The sequence below is a fragment of the Aegilops tauschii genome, chromosome 7, assembly GCF_002575655.3.
Source record: "Aegilops tauschii subsp. strangulata cultivar AL8/78 chromosome 7, Aet v6.0, whole genome shotgun sequence".
Classification (NCBI taxonomy): domain Eukaryota; kingdom Viridiplantae; phylum Streptophyta; class Magnoliopsida; order Poales; family Poaceae; genus Aegilops; species Aegilops tauschii.
In genome coordinates this window covers 557,551,208-557,564,959 of record NC_053041.3, presented here as the reverse complement: position 1 = coordinate 557,564,959, position 13,752 = coordinate 557,551,208, and positions in this window count along the sequence as shown.

The window sequence follows — 13,752 nt, the reverse complement described above, 5'->3', positions numbered from 1 at the left end:
GCCCGTTCATTTCTGTCCATTGGAAGATCTGCCACTTCCTGGTGTCCGATGAGAAGACGACGGCGCGCGCTCCAAATTCGCCGTGCCGAACGCACACGACACGGAACGACCGGTAGTCTTGTTCTGAGGCGAGGGTGTGGAATTCAACATACAAGTCCTCACGGCTCTGGCGGGGCGGCAGGGGTAGGAGGTCCAGGGTCCGCGTGAGCGGGTTGTAGACCGCCATCTGCTCGGCGCTCCAGTTGCCCAGAAGAACGAATCCGTCGCGGCAGTCGCACATTGACCACTCGAAGACGGCATCCTCGTCGTCGTCGACTTGTAGTATTGTAACATATTGTACTCTGTGCTTGCTATAGTACGATGTGTGATTTTTTTCATTAATTGTTGGTATTGACTTTCTACGATGTACACCTTGATGATATTCTGCATGCATGATTATGATGTAGAGGCCGGGGATACGCCTTCATTTTCAAAAAAAAAACACCTTGATGATATTCCTTGTTATCTTTAGGATAGTGCGGCGACGTCAGGGGCTTTCAGCATGGTTATTAGCCAAAAGGCAAGCTTAACCAATTCAGGGATGTTGTGCTACCCCGTAGAGGATATCGAGGCGATTCATGCATGCCAACCATCAAGGACGACACCATCCCCATGACCCTGCAGACCTTTGGGGTTTTGGAGAAATTGATTTTTTTTTTCAAAAGGAGGGACTCCCCGGCCTCTGCATCAGAACGATGCATACGGCCAACTTTATAAATAAGCAAATAGGTTTAATAAGATCTTAAAGTCTGAAACAAAAGTAACGGCAAGCTCACAAAGAGCCAAAGGGCCAAAAACACAAAAGCCAAAAGGCCACAACCGGCTGGCATAAAAAAGATAGGAAAACTAATTGCCTATCCTATTACATGACCGTCATCCAAACCGGTTGAAAATATCCCGTGCTACCATCTCCCACCGGATAGATCCAGTAACCAAACGCTCCCTGGCCTCCGTCAGAGTGAGTAGCGACCACATACGGATCAGCGCAGTGGCTCGGAAGATAACCTGCAAAAAAATGAATATTTGTTGTTCTGTTAAAAACCAAATCATTTATGCAGTTCCATATTGCCCACAATAAAGCACATACTCCTACGCGAATGTGTTTAGCTGTTTCGGACTCTATCCCATTAAGCCACGTTCCAAATAACGTGCTGACAGAATTTGGAGGAGTAATGTTAAAGGCTATGTGCACCGTCCGCCACAAAACTTTGGCCAATGGGCACTCAAGAAAAAGGTGTTTGATAGTTTCATCCCGATCACAAAAACTACACGTAGTAGATCCTGTCCAGTTGCGCTTTGCCAAGTTATCCTTAGTTAATATGACTTGTTTATGTACAAACCACATAAACACTTTAATTTTCAAAGGAACTTTGACTTTCCAAACATATTTGGAACTAGGAATGGCGCTAGAGTTGATAACATCGAGATACATCGACTTAACTGTGAACTCTCCAGACCTAGTGAGCTTCCAGCGCAACTGATCGGGCTGTTGAGATAGCTGAACCTCCATCAGTCTACTCACTAAATAAAGCCACGCTTCCCAACGATTGCCGGCAAGCGTCCTCCTAAAATGAATATTAAGGGGGATGGACTGAAATATCGTTGCAACATAAGCATCACGTCGTTGAACAATACTATAAAGGGACGGGTACTGAAGCGCGAGTGGCGTCTCTCCTAGCCAGGTATCTTCCCAGAAACGCGTGGTAGTGCCATTACCGATTATAAACTTTGTCCTATTGAAAAAGGCTGATTTGACTCTCATGAGCCCCTTCCAAAAAGGCGAGTCTGTCGGTCTCACTGTCACCTGGGACAAAGTTTTGGACTGCAGATACTTACTACGAAAAATCTGCGCCCATGTGGCATCAGTCTCAACAGATAACTTAGACAACCACTTGCTGAGAAGACATCTGTTCTTGACTTCAAGATTTTCAATGCCAAGACCCCCTTGGTCTTTTGGTCGACAAATAATATCCCATTTGGCAGGTCTGTATTTTCTTTTTAGTTCATCGCTCTGCCAGAAGAATCGGGATCGATAGAAGTCCAGCCTTTTCCTAACTCCAACTGAGACTTCGAAGAAAGACAAGAGAAACATAGGCATACTCGTGAGCATCGAATTAATAAGAATTAATCGGCCTCAAATTGATGGGGGAGCAGCGTTGAATTTCCCACAACCATCGTTTTAGGGAAGATCACTATAATAATATGCCCTGGCCGTCGAGGCCATGGGCGCAATTTATCTGGCCAGGTTGGTTGAGAAACTCCTGAGGAACCTAATTCTTCTCAGGTAATATGTTCGTATATTTTATTTACTTCACAATGACCGTGAACTTTTAATTAAAGAACCAAGGGACAATCAACGAATAATGCTACATCTACTAATGGCACTTATGTAACCTACGTAATTTGCTAAAATGCTAATCAAACTGCCCCCATGATTTCAAGGGTGAGCCCGTGCCCCCAACTAATGACAAATTAAAAACTGCCAAATCATCAATTACGTAAGGTATATAAGAATCTCTACGTAGGTGTAGCGTTACTCGACAATCAACCATACGTGGATAGGAGCAGTACTTATCATCCATGCATGTGCGTGAACTGGAACTGCTAGAACCAAAGTTTGCACATGAATTTGGGACAGTTATGGACTTCTAGCTCCTCTGTACTCATTGTATACCAGGGAACGCTAATATTTCATTGTTGTGCATGTCATAGCATATAGCATCTCTTAGCTAGCACAAGAAGCAAGCCCGTTTGCAACTGCATGCATTAGTTCATCCCCTGACGCTTATTACCACTCCAACGTGTGCATATACATTTTTCCTCGTTAATTCAGTGGTATTATCGTTTTTTATCAATCCTCACCTTGTTCACATATATCATCCACTTCTTACAGGGTAACAACAGTGGAATTGGAGCTGCAAGAGTGCTACCCCCAGCCAAACCAGAGGATCTAAAAGATGAAGAGACAAGCAATGGTGAGTCAACTATTTGGTGCCACATATGACACCCAAGCTGAACTTATTGACTCGACCCCTCTCCACTCGAAGCATCATGTGGATAGACCGAACGAGATCATATCATCAACACTCACACATATAGGCCTAGAGAGAAGCCTAGAAATTCTTATAACAGACATCTGCATCACATACTCGGTATGTTTGGTTTCTACTGTGCTTATAGCATTGACAAGGTCTATCTGACATCATATTAGCACTTTGGATGATCTGAACGTTGAACCTAGCAGTGGCAAGGACTAACACACGATTCTTTCTTAGCAACCCATGGTCAGCTGGGTCCCTCTAGATGGAGACATACCCACTTTTCCAACAGTCACCTTAAAGGAGGAACCCATTCCCCTCACAAAAAAAGGAGGAACCCATTCACCAGCCAATGGAAGCACATATGTGTACATGAGCTCCCCAACTTAAGGCTGGGGTATTTCACCCGGAGAAATTGTTGATGTGGATTCACACATCATTGGTTTCCAGGCTTAAATAGTAGCTTTTTGGGACGGGCTGAGACTCTTCGTGTTATTTTGGGGTCCTTATACGAGAACCCATTGAAGTGACGACTAATTAATTCAAGAATTGTCATATTTTGGAACTCAGAGGGTACACTTTGGTGACTAGTCAAGGTGAGATGGGTTTCTTGCTCTTAGCACTATGTGACTTAGTGGGCATATGCCAATCTCAAGCGCGTTTTATGACGAGTTTGTTCTTAATTCATGTTTCAAGGATGAAGTTGTGGTCGTTATTTTTTCAGTGTATGCTATCATTCAGAAAAGAAAGACTGGGAGAGGCCAAAGTAGAGATGGCATGCTCACCCTTACTGAATTTGTATCATAAAGAGAGTAATGAATGCATTCAGTAAGAATGACAAGGCCATCTCAACTTTGGTCTCTTTTAAATCCTACTATTATGAATGATGGCACATGCCCCCCCCCCCCCCCCCCCCCCCCCAACAAAAAAAGAATCGTGCTCACTTCATCCTTGTAATAAGAATCATGAACCAATTCATCATAAACACGCCCTAAGATTGGGGTGCCCATTGAGTCATGTAGTGCTAAGAGTGAGAAACCCATCTCGCCTGGATTACACCAACGTGTGCCCCTCCGAGTTCTAAAATGTGATATTGTCGTATAAGGACCCCAAAATAGCATGGAGAATTCCAGCACATCCAAAAAAAGCTATTATCAAGCCTTAAGTTGTGGAGTTTTTGTACTCATCCATGTGTTTCATTGCATATATGAGGAATGAATCCCTATGGTAAGGTGACTGTTGGAAAACTGGGAGTACCTCAATCTAAAGAGATCTCACTGATTATGGGTTCCAATACAATCATTTCGAAATTCTCGCCATGATTGCCTCATTGTTCAAATCATCCAAAGTGCCAATATGACGCCAAATGGACCTCGTTAGTGCTATAAGCAGAGTAGGGACCAAACATGTCAATTTTGTGGGACAATTGGCCATATAAGAATTATCCAGCTTCTCCGCAAGCCTATATGTGTGAGGGTTGTTGATATGATCTCTTCCACTCTATCCACATGATTCTTTGATCATTAAGGAGCCAAGTTAATAAGCTCATTCTGGGTGTCATATTGCAGCCCAAACTCATGGCGCCAAATAGGTGACTCGTCATCGCTGGTCTCTTCATCTTGTGGATCCTCTGTTCGGTTGGTGAAAACACTCTTGCTGCTCCAATTCCACAATTGTTACCTTGCAGGAAGTCGATGATATATGTCAGCAAGGTGAGGATTGATGAAGACGACAAAACATTGAATTATTGACAAAAATACGTCTACAATAAAACCCGGTCCGTCCCTAGGGTGACGGTTTCGTTCGGGTTAGGCGACTCTCGAGGCGATCTGTCTCTCACCGCTCACACCCCAAAACAATGCTTCCCTTCACACCGCCCATGCTCCCACGCCCGTGTTAACCTATTCCCAACATCAAAAGCCTTTCACGTGATTCTAGGACCGCGATCGAAATACACATATGTTACCATAGATTAGTGTTGGGAAACGTAGTATTTCAAAAAAATTCCTACGATCACGCAAGATCTATCTAGGAGAAGCATAGCAATGAGCGGGGAGAGTGTGTCCACGTACCCTCGTAGACCGAAAGCGGAAGCGTTTAGTAACGCGGTTGATGTAGTCGAACGTCTTCGCGATCCAACTGATCAAGTACCGAACGCACGACACCTCCGCGATCTGCACATGTTCAGCTCAGTGACGTCCCTCGAACTCTAGATCTAGCTGAGGCCGAGGGAGAGTTTCATCAGCACGACAGCGTGGTGACGGTGATGATGAAGTTACCGACGCGGGGCTTCGCATAAGCACTATGACAATATGACCGAGGTGGAAAACTGTGGAGGGGGCACCACACACGGCTAAGAAATCAACTTGTGTGTTTATGGGGTGCCCCCTCCCCGTATATAAAGGAGGGAGGAGGGGGCTGGCCGGCCTCAAGGGGCGCGCCCAACGGGGGGGGGGGGGGAATCCTACTCCTACTAGGAGTAGGTTCCCCCTTTCCTAGTCCAACAAGGAGGGGAAGCAAGGAGGAAGGGGAGAGAAGGAAGGAGGGGGCGCCGCCCCCACCCCTTGTCCAATTCGAACTGGGGGGGGCACCTCCTGGCCGACCCTCTCTCCTCTAAGGCCCATGGTGGCCCATTAACTTCCCCGGGGGTTCCGGTAACCCTCCGACACTCCGGTTTTATCCGAAACTCTCCGGAACACTTCCGGTGTCCGAACAACATGGTCCAATATATCAATCTTTATGTCTCGACCATTTCAAGACTCCTCGTCATGTCCGTGATCTCATTCGGGACTCCGAACAACCTTCGGTACATCAAATCACATAAACTCATAATACCAATCGTCATCGAACGTTAAGCGTGCGGACCCTACGGGTTCGAGAACTATGTAGACATGACCGAGACACTTCTCCGGTCAATAACCAACAGCGGAACCTGGATGCTCATATTGGTTCCTACATATTCTACGAAGATCTTTATCGGTCAAACCGCACAATAACATACGTTGTTCCCTTTGTCATCGGTATGTTACTTGCCCGAGATTCGATCGTCGGTATCACTATACCTAGTTCAATCTTGTTACCGGCAAGTCTCTTTACTCATTCTGTAAGGCATCATCCCATAACTAACTCATTAGTTACATTGCTTGCAAGGCTTATAGTGATGTGCATTACCGAGAGGGCCCAGAGATACCTCTCCGAAAATCGGAGTGACAAATCCTAATCTCGATCTATGCCAAACACCATCGGAGACACCTGTAGAGCATCTTTATAATCACCCAGTTACGTTGTGACGTTTGATAGCACGCTAAGTGTTCCTCCGGTATTCGGGAGTTGCATAATCTCATAGTCATAGGAACATGTATAAGTCATGAAGAAAGCAATAGCAATAAACTAAACGATCATAGTGCTAAGCTAACGGATGGGTCATGTCAATCACATCATTCTCTAATGATGTGATCCCGTTCATCAAATGACAACTCATGTCTATGGCTAGGAAACTTAACCATCTTTGATTAACGAGCTAGTCAAGTAGAGGCATACTAGTGACACTCTGTTTGTCTATGTATTCACACATGTACTAAGTTTCCGGTTAATACATGTCGGTGGGAAACGACACCTATGGGATCACAAGAATCCCTACTATGGTTGCCGGGGCAAAGGGTTGCAAGAAGAGCAGGAGTAGTAATCAGCACAAGGATCGTTTACCCAGGTTCGGGCCGCGAGGATGCGTAAAACCTTAGTCCTGCTTTGGTGGATGTACTGAGTGTTCTTGAGCTCCTGAACTAGCTGCGGTGGCTGTGTGGTTCAAAAGAGCCGAATCCCTCTCAGTATGCCATGGGCCTCCTTTTATAGTCGAAAGGGGCTGCCACAGTGGCACACAGGAGGTGGAAAGGCCTACAGTGCTATGAGCTTATCGCTCATATTACAGGACAAGGCGCATTTAATGCGTAGCTTAGGTGTCCCCTTGCTTTATCGGGGACGGGAGCGAGGCCCGTCCCGTCCGTCACCGCTCCTCCTCGCTTCGACACGCGCCCTGGCCAGCGACGCATGCGGCGCCATGTAGGCAGGCAGGCAGCTGAGGTGGTGCGGTGGTAGAGTTTTCACGAAGATCTGCATGCCGCCACGCAGGCGTGTGCTGAGTTGGCCTGGAAGCTGCATGTTGCCACGCAGGTGCCTGCCCAGCTGGTTGGGCTGGCAGCTGCATGCGAACGGCGGTGGAGACTTGGTTGGCGCGGGCCTGGCAGTGGCCCCGCTGACGCCCTTGGTGAGGGCCTTGCCGGGTGGCCCGGCAAGGGTCTTGCCGTGGCGCGCCGTCGTCCCCGGCAAGGATCTTGCCGGGGGTCTCGTGGCTTTCCTCGGCAAGGATCTTGCCGAGGATCGTTGTCTTCCAATCCTCATCTGATCTTGAACATTCCTTGTCTTCACAAAGATCTGCATGCCACCATGGAGGTGCCTCCCGAGCCCTGGCCCAACGTAGTTGATGGCGTTGGAAACCATGGGCTCAAAGGGTGGTGCGCTCTGCTGGTGTTGGACGAGCCGCCCCGACAAGGGCCTTGCCGGGGCCGCGGAGGCTGCCCCGGCAAGGGTCTTGCTGGGGGGGACCTGCTTCGTCTCTCTGCTCTTTTGTGGTCTCGGCCTTGGCGTCTCCTTGTTTGTCTTGTACTTCAGTTTTACCTCGGTTCGCCTTCCCTGCCTCACCAAGTGCGGCCGTGGCGCGTGGCTCCGACTGCCCGTCTACAAGTAAAGGGGTCGAAAGGAGAGCCCCTACTTTTGTACACCGACAGGAGCCCCGGGCCTGGGTCACACATAAGCGCGACACGTTGTTGGGCCAGGCCCAAAACGGTGTGTGGGCAGGCGGGGCGGTTTTTACCGCGGTAAAACTTTTCGCGCGCTGCGCTCCCCACGACCCGCGCGCGACGTGGAGGGTCGCGCATGACGTGGGGATCATGCGTGGGGCGGTTCCCACACACATGCGTCATGTCGCAGTTAATGGGAAAGGAAGCGGCCCGCGCCTTCCCCGTAAAAAGGGATAACCGCGGGCGCACTTCTCACTTTACCCCTTCCGTGCCTTCTTCCAATCTCAGAGCCGCCGCCCCCTTCTCCTTCCTCCCTAAGCTTCGCTCTTGCTCGCCGCCATTGTGTTCCCGCCGTCCTCCATTTTGCCCCCCTCCCCCAGCCGCCATGGCGCCCAAATTGACCTAAGGCAAGGGAGTGGCCATGGATGTCGGAGCGACGGAGCCGCCGGAGAGTGCGCTGGCGGTGCAGCGGACGCAGTCCGCCTTCTTCCCCTCAACAGTTGACGTGTTCGAGCTCCGGGACGCCTTCAAGCCCCTGTGGGGGGTGAAGACGGGGGGAGAGAAGACGGGGCACCCAGCTACGCGCGTCATCCCCGCCAACTGCGCCGAGGCTGCCCCGAATCGGCACCCTTTCTTTGTCGACTATTTCTCCTGTGGGCTTTGTCCTCCCTTCTCCGATTTCTTCAGCGACATCATGCACACCTTCGGCTTCCGCCACTTGGATTTTACCCCAAATGCTGTGGTGTGCATGGCCCTTTTCGCGCACCTCTGCGAAGGTTTCGCCGGGGTGCACCCCAACACGGCGCTTTTCCGCCACTACTTCTTCCCTCGGATCCAAATGGGGGCGCCATTTCCGGTTGCATCATCTGGATCCCAAGGTCCAAGGGAGCGTACCCGGATGGCGCCATGAAGGAGAGGTGGGAAGAGTGGCGGGGCCGGTGGTGCTGGATCGAAGAAAAGGACCCGCCGGTGTTCTGCGAAGTCGCCGGGCGCCGCCGGTCCGCAGAAGCGATTGGAGCGACGTCGACGCCGATGACGAGAAGCTCACAATCGCCACCACCAGGATCCTCCGGCTCACCAAGGCCGGGCTCACCCTTGAGATAATCGGGGCGGACTTCATCCGCTGCCGGATCGCTCCACTGCACAACAAGGGGAGTCCGGCCTGGCTGTTTATGAACCCGCCGACATCATGCGGCTTCGCCCCGGCCTCGACCACAATTTCACAGTGATGGGGCATGCCCATTTCTGCCAGCGACTTTTCCAGCTCGATGTGGGCCGTGACGGCGAGGTCGAGCGGACCGGCAAGGTCGCGAGGGCTGCCGCGAAGGCCGGCAAGGTCTTCAAGGGACCCTTGTTCAAGCTGCCGGCGGGAGTGGTCCCGCTGTGTAATAATTCGTGCCGGACCGACATCATCGCCATGATGCCGGATTGCAACGCGCATGGCCCTGACCCGAGCTGGGTCGAGCCGGAGGACATCCAGGTGCAACAGTTCTTTGACACCCTGCACGAGGGATACGTCAATGTCGACGCCAAGCGGCTGCTCGTCCAGGACACCACCCAGGCAGAGCTGGACTACATCGTCGCCAAGGCTGCGACGGCCGTGGATGAGGAGGAGCTTGCCCGGTGGGCGGCGGCCGCTGGGGGGGCCAGCAGCGCCGGCACCGAGGCTCCTCTGGTGGAGGAGGCGGCCGACGAGTCGTCCGAGGAGGAAGCCGGGGCTGTTGACCCTCCGGCCACGGGGAGAGGGCGAGTCCTGCGCCGGGCCACTTCCGGCGAGCCGGTACGGCCCGTCAAGGCCGCGCGGCAGCCAAGGTCCCTGGAGGAGTCAGCACGTCAGACGAGGGCCGCGGCGACGAAGAAGGTGGTGAAGGCCGCGATGGCGAAGAAGAAGGCATCTGCTTCCTCTTCGTCCAAGCGCGTGCAGACTCCGCCCTCCTCCCCTCCTCCGGTAGACGCCGACGCGGGGGTCACCTTCGACTTCGGGTCACTTAGCCCCAGAAGGAAGAGGAAGGCAGAGGAGGAAGTGGAGGACGAGTAAGCATCCTGCTTCTTTTCGTCATCCCTGTTTCCTCAATCTGTGCCACTTGTTTTGACTTGTCTTCGTCTTTGCAGGGACGTGGAGACGCTGGCCCAGAGAGTGAAGAGGGCCAAGGCCTCGGCGGGCGGCCAGCCCCCGGCTGGTACTTCAAGGGTGCCACTGGTGGTGTTGAGCAGCCCGGACAGAAGCCCCCGACACAGCCCCCAGCGTAAGTTCATTACTCTTCCCTCGTCGACATGTGTTAGGGGTATGACACTTTGGTGCTGACCTTGCCGGGTGCGCAGGAGGAGAGCAGCAGCAGGAGGAGCCACAGAGGGCTACTCCCAACACGCCGCCCCCATCGACCACGCCGCTCCGAGGGGCGTCCCCGGTAAGGACGCCAAGCGCCGAGCCCACGCACATGGAGGAGGAGGAGGGGGGAACTTGGGCGCTGGCGGCTTTGCCTCGGCGCCAGATGTTGGCGGGGAAGGGACTTCTGCTTCCCAGCCTGGCACTGGTAAGTCTCTGGCCTTTCGTCCCCGCTTTCTCTCTTCTTTTTGAGTCTTGGATCTTGGCTCTATCCCACCCTCTTCTTGATATCCATATCCTCTCTCGGCGGACCGGGAGGACCTGGACACCATCATCGAGGACGTGGCCAAGGATGCCGCAGTGGAGGCTGAGGAGATCGCCGCTGGGGAGGCCGCCGGGGGCACCGCGGAGGACGCCGCCAAAGGGCGTGCCGTGGAGCCCGGCAAGGCTACCGCCGAGGGGGCCGGCAAGGGGCCTACCGGGGAGCCCGGCAAGGCCACCGCCGAGGAGGAGGTGGTCGATGACCAGCCTTCCTCCTCTGCTGCTTCCGGCTCCGGCAAGTACTTGAAGGTGAGTGATGATCTCTTCGTCCACCTTCCCGGCGCGTCGAGCACCAGAGCCCCCGTCGAGGGAGAGGTGTTCGACGACGAAGTGCTCGCCTCCGCCGGACTCGAGGTCGTCGACGAGCCGAGCGTTGGTGGCGACGGCTCCCAGAAGGGGCGGCTGCTCTAGGCCATGGGTGCCAACTTCCGGAGGCTCCAGGCGCTCCACCGTGCCTGGCTGTACAAAGCTAGGTCCAGGATGGCGGTGGCGGAGAAGGCGGAGGCGGACCTCCAGGAGCGCGTCGCCGAGACGCAGGACTGGTTCCGCCAGGCTCGCAACGAGCTGAAGGCCGCCCAGGGCGAGCTGGCCAAGCGTGACGTGGAGCTCACCATGAAGCTGGCCGACGTCGAGAAGGCCCAAGAGACGGCGAAGAACTTGGCCGCCGCCGAGGCCACACTGAACTCCCAAGAGGAGGACCTCACCAAATGCGAGGCAGATCTTGACGCCAAACTCCGCGCCAAGGACGAGGAGGTGGAGAAGCTCGTCGTGCAGCGGACCCGAGAGCTGGAGCAGGGGCACCGGGAGGCGCTTGATGCCCAAGCTCTGGTTCACGCCGGCAAGGTGAAGGAGCTGGAGGTGGAGCGGGACGGGCTGAAGGAGCAGGCCCTGAAGCTGTCCCAGGAGAAGGACACGCTCAACGGCGCCCTGACGGAGGCGAGGGCGCGGACATCAGCAAGGCCGGGGAGCTCTCTGAGGCCAACAAGTCCATCAAGGACCTCACGCTGAAGCTGGAAGGCCTCGAGGGGATGCTCACGGAGGCCAAAGCCCAGGAGGGGACCCTGGCCAAGGAGCTGGAGACTGAGAAGCAGCTGCAGAAGAACGAGGCCGCCGAGCATAAGGATTTCAAGGAGGGCGTGAACCGCTGGATCGGCCGCCTTGAGGACGTCGCCAGCAGGATCACCGCGCAGCTGGCTACCATGGGGATGCCAAACGTGAGGTACGCCCCAGAGCGCAGCGGGACCACCAACGCCAAGCTGACCCTGTTCTTCGAGTGCGTACTCGGGGCCCTGGAGCAGCTTCACACCAACCGGGCGGCCTCGCTGGTCGATGAGGCACGGAGGCTTTGCCAGGGCGCCATGACCAAGGTTCTCACCAAGGTGGCATACTGGTACCCTGACCTCGACTTCGACGCCGTGCTGGAGAGCTTGCCGGAGGATACTGACCTCGCGCCGCTCAGGGAGCGCATCAAGCCCATCATCAGCCGTGTCGGCGGAATTCTGAGGGTGGAGGGCCAGCGCCGGGATTAGGCACCCCGTTTTTTATCATCGCTGCAGGTTCATGGCCAAGACAATTTCTATCTTTAGTTAGAACCGCAGCAACAATTTGATGTAATATAACTTGGCAGTACTCTTGATATTATGCATGTTATTTTCCTGTTCGATTTTTCCTTGTATCTCCACCCTACGTAACTGGGTAGGCCTGCCAGCGCATAAACCCAGGGCGGCTTCTTGGGGACGGATCCCCATTGGCCTGCCGGGTGTGCTTGCTGCCGGGCGAACCACCTTACCGCCCTTAGCGCGGCCGCCCGAACTGTCGAGCTTGACTCGAGTCACAGTCGAGAGAGTTGCCAAGTGCGAAAGGCTACCCCGCCACTCTCGACGCGGCCGCTTTGAGCTGTTGAGCGGACTCGAAACAGAACAAGGGCGTTGCCAATCGCGGGAGGGCCCCTTTGCGTGCAGGTTTTCCATACATAGGCAAGATCTCCAAGGACGATAACCTTATGTATAAAAGGAAATAACTCAAGGCTCTGGATGACTTAGCTTTTCTGTTGCCGCGCTGGCATCCTTCGCGTTCACAGGCGTCGCCCTTTTCTCCTGGCTGTCTCCTTCTTGAGAGCCATGGCGATGAAGAACTGCTAAGCCAACTACTAGACCAGATCCTCACAATTGCGCCCCCTACCTGGCGCGCCAAAGATGTCGGTGGGAAACAACACCTATGGGATCACAAGAATCCCTACTACGGTTGCCGGGGCGCAGGGTTGCAAGAAGAGCAGGAGTAGTAATCAGCACAAGGATTATTTACCCAGGTTCGGGCCGCGAGGATGCGTAAAAACCTAGTCCTGCTTTGGTGGATGTATTGAGTGTTCTTGAGCTCCTGAACTAGCTGCGGTGGCTGTGTGGTTCAAAAGAGCCGAATCCCTCTCCAGTATGCCATGGGGCTCCTTTTATAGTCGAAAGGGGCTGCCACAGTGGCACACAAGAGGTGGAAAGACCTACAGTGCTATGAGCTTATCGCTCCTATTACAGGACAAGGCACATTTAATGCGTAGCTTAGGTGTCCCCTTGCTTTATCGGGGACGGGAGCGAGGCCCGTCCCGTCCGTCGCCGCTCCTCCTCGCTTCGACATGCGCCCTGGCCAGCGACGCATGCGGCGCCATGTAGGCAGGCAGGCAGCTGAGGTGGCGCGGTGGTAGGGTTTTCACAAAGATCTGCATGCCGCCACGCAGGCGTGTGCTGAGTTGGCCTGGAAGCTGCATGTTGCCACGCAGGTGCCTGCCCAGCTGGTTGGGCTGGCAGCTGCATGCGAATGGCGGTGGAGACTTGGTTGGCGCGGGCCTGGCAGTGGCCCCGCTGACGCCCTTGGTGAGGGCCTTGCCGGGTGGCCCGGCAAGGGTCTTGCCGTGGTGCGCCGTCGTCCCCGGCAAGGATCTTGCCGGGGGTCTCGTGGCTTTCCTCGGCAAGGATCTTGCCGAGTATCGTTGTCTTCCAATCCTCATCTGATCTTGAACATTCCTTGTCTTCACCTAGATCTGCATGCCACCATGGAGGTGCCTCCCGAGCCCTGGCCCAACGTAGTTGATGGCGTTGGAAACCATGGGCTCAAAGGGTGGTGCGCTCCGCTGGTGTTGGACGAGCCGCCCCGACAAGGGCCTTGCCGGGGCCACGGAGGCTGCCCCGGCAAGGGTCTTGCCGGGGGGACATGCTTCGTCTCTCTGCTCTTTTGTGGTCTC